Raw genomic sequence first — 10,000 nt, forward strand, 5'->3', positions numbered from 1 at the left:
GACTAAAAGAGACTGTGTCTGAGAGAAGGGAAGAGGGAGGGTGTGTGTGTGTGTGTGTGTGTGAGCGCGCGTGTGCATGTGCACGCATGGGGTGTCTGGAACCAGGAGCTTGGAAGAGTCTAGGCGACGGTGGCTCTGCTGCTTTGGGGGACTGGATTAGAGGAACACTGGAGAAGAGAAGAGGGGGGTTGGGGGGTCTGGGGGGGGGGGGGTTGTGCAGCAAGACACAAGAGGGCCAGTAGTCTGGGTTGGGTTTGTGGTGTTGTGTTGTTTGGAAGAGGGCACGTCTTTCTTTCTCTGACAGCCATTGACCGTGACTCCGCTCTTTTTTTGTGAAATTTGTTTGCCAACTACACCCTGATCCCACTTCCCCCCCACCCTCAAATACATTGTCTCACACACACACACACACACACACACACACACACACTTGCTGACTGCATAGCATGACTGTTTGCCCCCCCTTAGCACGCTGCCATACATAACAATGGCATAGGGAAAGGAGAAAAAGGAGGGAGTGGTTGTTTTGTTTGTGTGTGTGTGTGCGTGTGTGTGTGTGTGTGTGCGTGCTTGTGTGTGTGTGTGTGTGTTTGTGTGTGTGTGTGTGTGTGGGTGTGTGTGTGTGCGTGTGTGTGTGTGTGTGTGCATGTGTGTGTGTGTGTGTGTGCATGCCTGTGGGTGCCTGTTTGTCCTGGCCTCTTAGCGGTAGCTCTGTTTTCATCTTGTGTGGACATGGCCACTACTGAGTGCCTTTATGCCCTCATAACCCAGTCCACAAATAATGACGTCATGCAGAACCATGGGGGTGTGAGGGAGAGATAGAAGGAGAGAATGACACAGAGAGAGAGGGAGAGAGAGAGAGAGAGAGGGAGAGAGAGAGGGGGGGGCATGTGATATGTAAATCATCACAATGTCTATCACACGCTTTTGTCTCACATGTGCTAAGTGTTGGGGGCATGTTGTCGAGGAGCCGTGGTGAAAACAGTTGTGTGTTTACTGCGACTCACGCACTCACGTTTGCGGCCGAATACTGACCCCTTTACATTCCACGGTGACCACTGAGCCAGGAAGTGTAGCGCAGCGATGGAGTCTTCACTCTGGAGTGTGAATAATATCCTTGAAAGCACCCCAGTGACATCTAACTGCAGGGGGGTGTGGAGCATGACGACAATGGCCCCTCCTGTGTGCACTCTCATTATAAAGCGGCAAGGACACTTGTGCATATGAAAAATATATTCAATAAAATATGTCTTTCTGATGTGATAGAGAAAGAGAGAGTTGGACAGAGAAAGACAGAGGGAAAGAAAGAGAAAAGGTGTGTGTGTGTGTTTGTGTGGGGGGAGGGGGGGGGGTTACATTAGTAATCCTCACTCAGCATTTTCACACATGTGTGTGGCTGGCTGGCTTTGTCCTTGCAGAGGTGTGAATGCTCCCTAGTGCTGCCCCCCATCTCCCAAGCTATTGTTTGGCCCACGATGTGGATATCGAGAGTTCTTCTTTCTCTGGGAAGGGTCGGGGTTTCGTAAACCATAAAGTCCACACACACACACACACATACACACACACACACACACACACACACACGCACGCACGCACGCACGCACGCACGCACGCACGCACGCACACACACACACACACACACACACACACAGCCTCTCCCACCCCATTCACCACTGGACTCTTCTCCAAGGCTCCAGCCAGCCAGTGGTGTTGGTTTATTTTCAAGTATATTTTCTCTCTTTGTTTTGTACTCTCTCCTTCTCCATATAATCTCATATTACCCCTGCAATGTCTTACACATACCGGTAACCAGTTTGTCATCAAAGCATTTGTCCTGTTAAATTTGTAAACATATGCAGGATTAAAAAAAAAAAAAAAACAGTCTAAAGAAAGCCTTAAATGTGCTGTCTCACTTCAGAAGCCCTGTTTCTGAGTGAATCGTTTTTCCTCTTCAGCTTTTAAGAATGTAGGTTTTGTAATGATAAACCCAACTGACCTAACTAGCCTACAGCACCCGTCAGGATAATGAAGACAAGACACTCCTTCCACAGAAAACAAACAAAATGGTGGTCAGCAACAGCCTGTGGCGACCGTGTGCTCCTCCCAAACCACCAGTGTCCCTGCCCCCAGGGCGCCCAGTGTTCCTCTGTGGCGCAGCCTTATGATCCCAGAGCCATAAACTCGTCCTTTCACCCCCTAACTCACACCTCCCAGAGAGAGAGAGAGGGAGAGAGAAAGAGGGAAAAAGAGGGAGAGAGAGAAGGAGAGGGAGAGGGTTTTCTTCTTTCTCTATCTGTTCATAATGTTTGTTCGATATACGTTATGTTCTGATTTATTGTCTAATGACTGCTGTGGCAACATAAGTGTTGATTTGTCATGCCAATGAAGAAATTTTGAATTTATGCGGTAGAGATAGAGAGAGAGCGGTAGATAGAGATATAAAGAGAGAGTGAGAGGAAGAGAGATAGAGAGAAATAAAAGAGAGAGAGAGAGAGAGAGAGAGAGAGAGAGAGAGCTCATGTAAGCACAACAGCCCCACAGCCCTGTAGAGGCTTTCCAGTCTTTAAGTCTGGGTCTGGCCCACTGTTGGCCCATGTCTGGTGCAGATCCATTTTGCAAAGGTGCCTCAGCTAGAATAGAGGTGGAAGAGACGGCCATTTAACTTGAGCTATTCCATATTGAAACACGTCAACAGGAGATTATCATTCAAAGCCTGCGGATTCAGACTAAGACGTCTCACAGGGTTTATTATGAGTGGAGTTGTGCAGTTGTTATCTAGTTAGTTATTGACTGAAACTCAAGAGACTGAGACCTATAAACTGTAAAGGACTGTGCACACCAAGAGCGCTATATATAATGATAACTGAAAGTGACCCCGATAATATCGTTCTTTATGCTGTTATCAATATAGTTTATGTGTTGAAGTTGTCATTCATATTAGCTAGAACGATACTTTTTTTTGGTTATCATGAAAAGTTATCATTCTTTGTGTGAACAGCCCTTATGGCCGAGGCAGCTCTGAGATCTGACTCACATCTGACCCCACACCCTGTTTGCGTGCAGGTCAGTGGGGTCTGTTGTGTGACAACGCTTAACACGAGAATCAACCCTTCGCACACACACTGTCTCCCATTATGACACACTCAGAGGTGAATGGACCTTGCATCTCTGTGTGTGTATGTGTCTGTGTGTGTGTGTGTGTGTGGTGAATGGGTGTGTGTGTGTGTGTGTGTGTAATAAGTAACCTGACAATGTCCATCCGGGCTGGTCATAAAGCAGTTACAAGCCCAGGACAAGACGCAGGTCAGGATCTGAGCAAGGCGCCTGAAAGGATCTGTTTGTTCTCGGCTGCAGTAACTCCCCACGTAAAGCCCCACGGATCTCCACAGGGCCATTTCCCACAGCGGCCCGTAGGAAACCATGTGTGTGTTTACCATTCCACCAATTGAATAGATACTTTGGAGTAAATAGCTTATATTTCACATATCTGAAGGAGTTTATTATTGTTGGCTCATAGTGGTTGGAAGTGAAACATTTTATTTGACATCTTGTAAGATTTATAAGTGTCCATTTAGCTGAATTTGAGCAAGGTGCAAGGTGTAAATGACAGACCTGATACCCAGCAAGCTGACATGCTGATGAATATACCACATAACTATACTACTACTAATAATAATAATAATAAGAAGAAGAAGAAGAAGAAGAAGAAGAAGTAATTACTTTTATATAGCATCTTTCAAGATAGTCAAGGTAGCTTTACTGTACTGTAAGCCATTTTGGATGTAGCCTAATCATTTGCATAAAAACACAAAGTTAGTGTGAGTGCTCCCCAGGGAAATGATCTGATTGGACTATTAGATTCTAATTGTGACTGATTCTCTACCTCATGCAGTGGAATGTTGAAGTTAGCACGAGATGACTAGAATGTTCTCAATGAGTGGCTTAACAGGGTTAGCTCTTATGGTCAGGGGTCAATTCCTCTTTACTGTTTTGGGACAGAAGAGGAGTTATAAAACCCATGTGTCCACCCACGCATTTCTAAGAGCTTGTTCCAGAGCAACAAGTTTAATTGTTTATCCTATTTTTCTCCTGATGTCTTGAGTCTGTCAGGGGTGAAGGGCCATCACAGTGTGTGTACGTGTGTGTGTGTGTGTGTGTGTGTGTGTGTGTCGGGGCATTTTTTTTTTTACAGTAAATGCCACCCATCTTTTCATCCTGCATCCCTTGGAACTCCCTCTCTATCCCTCTCTCCTCTCTTTCTTCTCTCTTCCTCCTCCTCTTCTTCCTCTCTCTCCCTCTCCCTCTCTCTTTCTCCTCTTCTCCCTCTCTCCTCCTTGGCCGTGGCCCACCCCACTCTCACCCTCTCATCCTCTGAAAGAGCCCTCTGTCTGCGGGCTGGCAGCAGCTCAGATCTCTGGGGCACCCAGACAGAGGGTGGGTGGAGGGGTGGGGATGGAGCTCTCCCTCAGAATAGGCCCTAAGGGGGGGTGGGTGTGTCGCTGTCTCTCTCTCTCTCTCTCTCTCTCTCTCTCTCTCTCTCTCTGGGGGTTATGTGTGTGTGTGTGTGGGGGGGGGGGGACTCTGGCCTTTAACAAGTCTGATTTACTCGGTGGGGTCTGCACTGTGCATGACTCCATGACCTGCTGCTATTTAGCACTGGGTGGCTGCTGTTAAAGAGAAAGAGAAAGAAAGAAAGAAAGAAAGAAAAAGAAAGAAAGAGAGAGAAAGAATTGTGTGTCACACAGACTCACACAGACTCAAATACTGACACATGTACAGACATATGCGTGTGTGCACACTTTCTCTCTCTTTTTCTCACACTCACGCACACACACACACACACACACACTTTCTCCCGCTCTCTGTCTGACTCATACAGATAGAGAAACACACACACACACACACACACACACACACACACACACACACACACTAGAGCTACACTACACTACCCCTGTGGTGTGGTAAAATAACTGGAAACGCTTCTATGAATGAAATAGCTGTGAGGCGATGACTGGAAAATGTCAAAAAGTCAGCCCATCCTTCAACACCGCACTCAACTGTCTGTCCCCCCATCCTGTTTCTGTTTCATGCTCCAAGAAAAGAACAGAGGCACTAGAGAGAGAGAGAGAGGGAGAGAGAAATGAAAAAGAACAACCAGAGACCAAAGAGAGGAAGGGAAACAGAGTGAGAAAGAGAGAAACTAATGTGTCCTTTGTTATCTGTCAAAAGGAAACTGACAACCTCAACCCTAAAGAAGACCCCCACCCTCCGCACACACACACACACACACACACACACACACACACACACACACACACACACACACACACACACATGCACGCACATTCACATGCACACACACACACGTACACAAGACCCTAAAGAACATAGACTCCAAAATGAGGAATAGGTGTAAGAAAGGGGAAGAGTAAAGATACATACAGTAGAGAGATAAAGAGAGAGAGAAAGAGAGAGAGAGATGGAGAGAGAGAGAGATGGAGAGAGAGAGAGATAAAAGAGACATGAAGGTCAGGCTGTTTGAGAGGATGAGTGTGGGGAGGAGAGCCACCCAGGCTGACAGCTCTCCTGTGCTGAGCTTTCATCAGCGTCAGCAGGGCCTCTCTGGGACAGAGGGTGTGGAGCCGCCGTCTGCCCTGATGCATGCTGGGATATTCTCTGGTGGTCAATGCTCTGTGTTCCACTCAGCTCTCCCACACAATTGGAAGTGATGGAAGGAGACTGAAAGATACTTGCTGACTCTCTCTCTATCTCTCTCTCTCTTTATCTCTCTCTCTCTGTCTCTCTCTCTCTCGCTATCTGTCAAACCTTCCATCTTTATTCGCTGTTCCAATTGAATTGTCACTTCCAAGGTGCCTTCAAATGCAAAACAAAAGGAAGACAGAGTACATGGGCACAATAGTATTAAAAGTATAAGATTGCAATCATCCAAATCACTGGTCTTGTCCATAGGGTGCCTTTGAATGGAAACACACAGACCCATAGTCAGCACATAACTGAGTACATAGTTGATGTAAGAGCTTCATTTGAAATCTTGCTAACGACATGGTCATTGGTCAGTGGCCATTCACAGAGCTACAAACACAGCAGCCGACCTTGTGAACCTGGATCTCATCAGATCAATCTATGTCAGCTGTCCTCTGTTGAACAAACATTAAACAAGCATTACATCAATACATTTACATCATATAAATATTATCTACCCTTTGGACCTTAGCCCACTCCCTTCTAAACTCCCAGTTTCTCTCTGATAAACAAACATTAAATACAGTTCAAATAATATCACATTAATGGAATAACAATAAACATGATTTGGAGAATCAAAGTAAACAAGGGTGATTTAATTCAGCATCTCCCTTACAGCTGCCCTCTCTTGGGTGGGATAAATCACAGTGTTCCATCCAGAGTCTCTCCCATTCTGCGTCATTTGTAGAGGTTAGGGATTAGAATCGTCTGCTGTGGAGCCGTCAGTGAGTGATGTATGTTTGTTATTGGTTCTCCATTGGTTTGTTATTGGTTCTCCATCGGCCTGGCAGGAAAAGGCCCTAATGCATTGTTTGTGTGTCATTAGTTTTTTGGCGTCTCTGTAGCCAGATGCTGATGGCTTGTTTGTCAGTGAGCCTGTTGGCTTGTTTGTCAGTGAGCCTGTTGGCTTGTTAAGGGCCAGACGATCAATCTTCCTCAGCTCAGCTCAGCTAGGCCCCCTTATCTATTTACTGGGTCTCTCGCTCTATCACTCACTCACATTCACACCCAAATAGACACACACATACATACACACACGCACACAAACACATGCATACACACACGCACACATACACATGCATATGCACACACACACACACATACACACACACACACACACACACACACACACACACACACACACACACACACACACGATCCAATCAGGGAGAGACCCCAATCACACCAACCCCATGTGTAACAAAGGGTCCGAGCCGAGGCCCAATTTAAGCCTGGGCGTGGTGTAGCCCGTAGGGGAAGCTTGTGTCAAATTTATCCCTGGTGGAGCTCCCCCCTCCACACACACACACACACACACACACACACACACACACATAGTCCGTAGGGGGAAGCTCGTGTCCAAACTGACCTTTGGTGGAGCCCTGACTCTTCCTGCCCCTCAGCCTCCCACAGGTCACTGGGTTCATTCCCTCCCCCCTACATCATTGTGTGATCTGCTCTCAACAGCGCAGTGATCAGTCGGTCATCTGGAAGACATTGTTTTCCCAAAAAGTGGGGGTAGTGGTGGAGTGTCTTTTGGGTGGGGTGCTGTCCGTCCTGCGGCGGTCAGGCACGTCTTTTTAGCATGAGGTGACGCGTCTGTGTGAGTGTAACGGAGTGGAGGAGGAGGGGGAGGACAAGGTGACAAGACTAGGTTGTGGAGATGAATCAATCATCTGTGTCATACTAATGTTTTCATTTTTGTTTATTTGTTTATTTATTAGGCTTGGTAGGACATTTGGTTATGTGTTTAGAATGCAGATGTGTCTTAAATGTGACACACACTCTCCCTCTGTGTGTGTCTGACCCACACCAGACTTCTCTGCTCAATTCAATTCAATTCAATTCAATTCAATTTAGTGACATTCAGTCTCATTTATTGGCATGACCATAGAATGCCGCCATAATACAGCCACAACGGCATAATGCCTCATAATAAAATATAGTAATGAGCTGGAATGAATGTAATTCAATATAAATGTAGAAAGGGCACTTAGAGTGCTAACCTCCGCTAAGGCCCAATGCCATGCCAGTCATGTCCTCTTCGAAAGTCTATGGGTTCCTCCTCGACCCATTCGAATACTATGCACAGTTTCATGAAAATCACAAAGCTCTATGTTTGTGAAATAGTCCTGCTTACAAACAAAAAATGAAACAGACAGACCACACTGAAAGACTCTCCACTGCGTGGGAAGTAAACAACTTGTCAGTATAACTACATAGTAATCTCTTTCTCTCTCTCTCTCTCTCTCTCTCTCTCTCTCTCTTTCTCTATCTCTCTCTGTCTGTCTCTCTGTCTCGTGTTTTCTCAGTTGAAAAGAATTATTATTTCACGTTTACTGGATGTGGATGTGAAATGGCTTCAATATGGCCGCCGAGCTGCTCTGTTCTCTTCTGTGATCGCAACAAGCTGCCTCGTAGGGAGGGACCCTTAATTTGAAAGAGCATTGATGAGATTTATAGTTTCTCTCTCTCTCTCTCTCTCTCTCTCTCTCTCTCTCTCTCTCTCTCTCTCTCTCTCTCTCTCTCTCTCTCTCTCTCTCGGGATTGCAGGGAAATGTGAGGGAGGGAGAGGAAGCCATTTCACTGAGGTTGGAGAGGGAACACAGACAGTCTCTGGGAGCTATTGTTTGGCCCACGATGTGGATATCGAGAGTTCTTCTTTCTCTGGGAAGGGTCGGGGTTTCGCAAACCATAAAGTCCACACACACACACACACACACATACACACACACACACACACACACACACACACACACACACACACACACAAAGTATCATAATACCCTGAAATTGAAAATTTCACAATACCTTATTTCATTAGTATCGATACTTTTAAGAATGACTGTGTTCAAAACACATACACACACACACACACACACACACACACACACATACACACACACGTGTTTGTACTAAGACAGACATAGAGGCGGAAACATAGAGATACACTCAAGAGGCCACTCATTTTCACAAGAACACAGTTCTTAGAAAATGGGCCTGTTTTGTGTGTGTGTGTGCGTGTGTGGGGGGGTGTGTGTGTGCGTGTGTGGGGGGGTGTGTGTGTGTGTGTGGGGGGGGTGTGTGTGTGCGTGTGTGTGTTTTGGCGCCATTTTGCTGTATTTTGTGTAATTTTCTTCTCGAATTCCCCGACGTCTCTGTCAGTGGGCCACTCTCTGTCATCACAAGTTTTAAAATCAGCGCCAAGTTGTTTGTTTTCACAAAGTCACCGAAGGCTGGTCATTACGACCCAAAACACAAACACTCTGACCTCACCCTGGGTGCTTGGCCCTCCACACTCCTAGCACACACACACACACACACACACACTCACACACACACACACACACACACACACACACATACACACACACACACACACACACACACACACACACACACACACACACACACACTAACACACGCATACACACACAGACACACTAACACCCATATGCACACACAAGCACCTACCCACACACACACACACAAACTAACGCCCATATGAAAATACAAGCTCCCACCCACACACACACGCAGGCACGCACACACACACACACACACACACACACACACACACACACACACACACACATGCACACGCACACACACACATTAACGCCCATATGCACACACAAGCACCCACCCAACCACACACATATACACACACACAGACACTCAAAGGAAGTGTGACGAATTCCATTCTGTTGACCAGGATACGGACAAATTAGACCGAGAGACGTGGACATTATCCTGTCTCGTCCACTTGGGTCTGTATGGTCCGGTCTCCAATCACCACAGCACCCAGAACCATCTGACCCGATTACAGAAGAGCAGTATTGTTTTGCTAAGTGAAGTCTTCTCTTTCTTTTCTGTCCTCTTGTGATAGGGAGAATGCATGCGCCACACAACGCACTTTTCTGTGAAACAAGATTCTGTTGTTTTGTGAGAACGATTCGCAATCCATTTTTTTTCTCCTTTTGGAATGAAAAAAGCATATTCCTGGAATGTCATTGCCCAGGAAAAAAAACAGCAAAAAAACGGTTTGTGCAAGTTTGTGGTTTGTGTCTGTGGGGGCCTGTTGTTGTCCCAGACCTCCTACACAAGGTAGATTAGTGTGGGCTGAAATTAACTACGGTTAGCAGTGTAACGCTACAGTGTGAGAATATTCTTTTTTCTCTTTGTGTGTGTGTGTGTGTGTGTGTGTGTGTGTGTGTGTGTTGGGGGGTTTTGT

The 10,000-nt window shown here is 46.3% G+C and overlaps 1 protein-coding gene across 3 annotated transcripts in view; it reads left to right on the forward strand.

Moving 5' to 3' along the window:
- Window positions 1-10,000, forward strand: part of sptbn1 (spectrin, beta, non-erythrocytic 1) — a 105,506-nt gene that overhangs the window by 48,152 nt on the left and 47,354 nt on the right. The window lies entirely within an intron of this gene.

The sequence above is a fragment of the Alosa pseudoharengus genome, unplaced genomic scaffold (assembly GCF_046254945.1).
Source record: "Alosa pseudoharengus isolate Yale_2024_CS ecotype anadromous, Long Island Sound unplaced genomic scaffold, YU_APseudo_1.1 YU_APseudo_1.1_scf_1, whole genome shotgun sequence".
Classification (NCBI taxonomy): Eukaryota; Metazoa; Chordata; class Actinopteri; order Clupeiformes; family Clupeidae; genus Alosa; species Alosa pseudoharengus.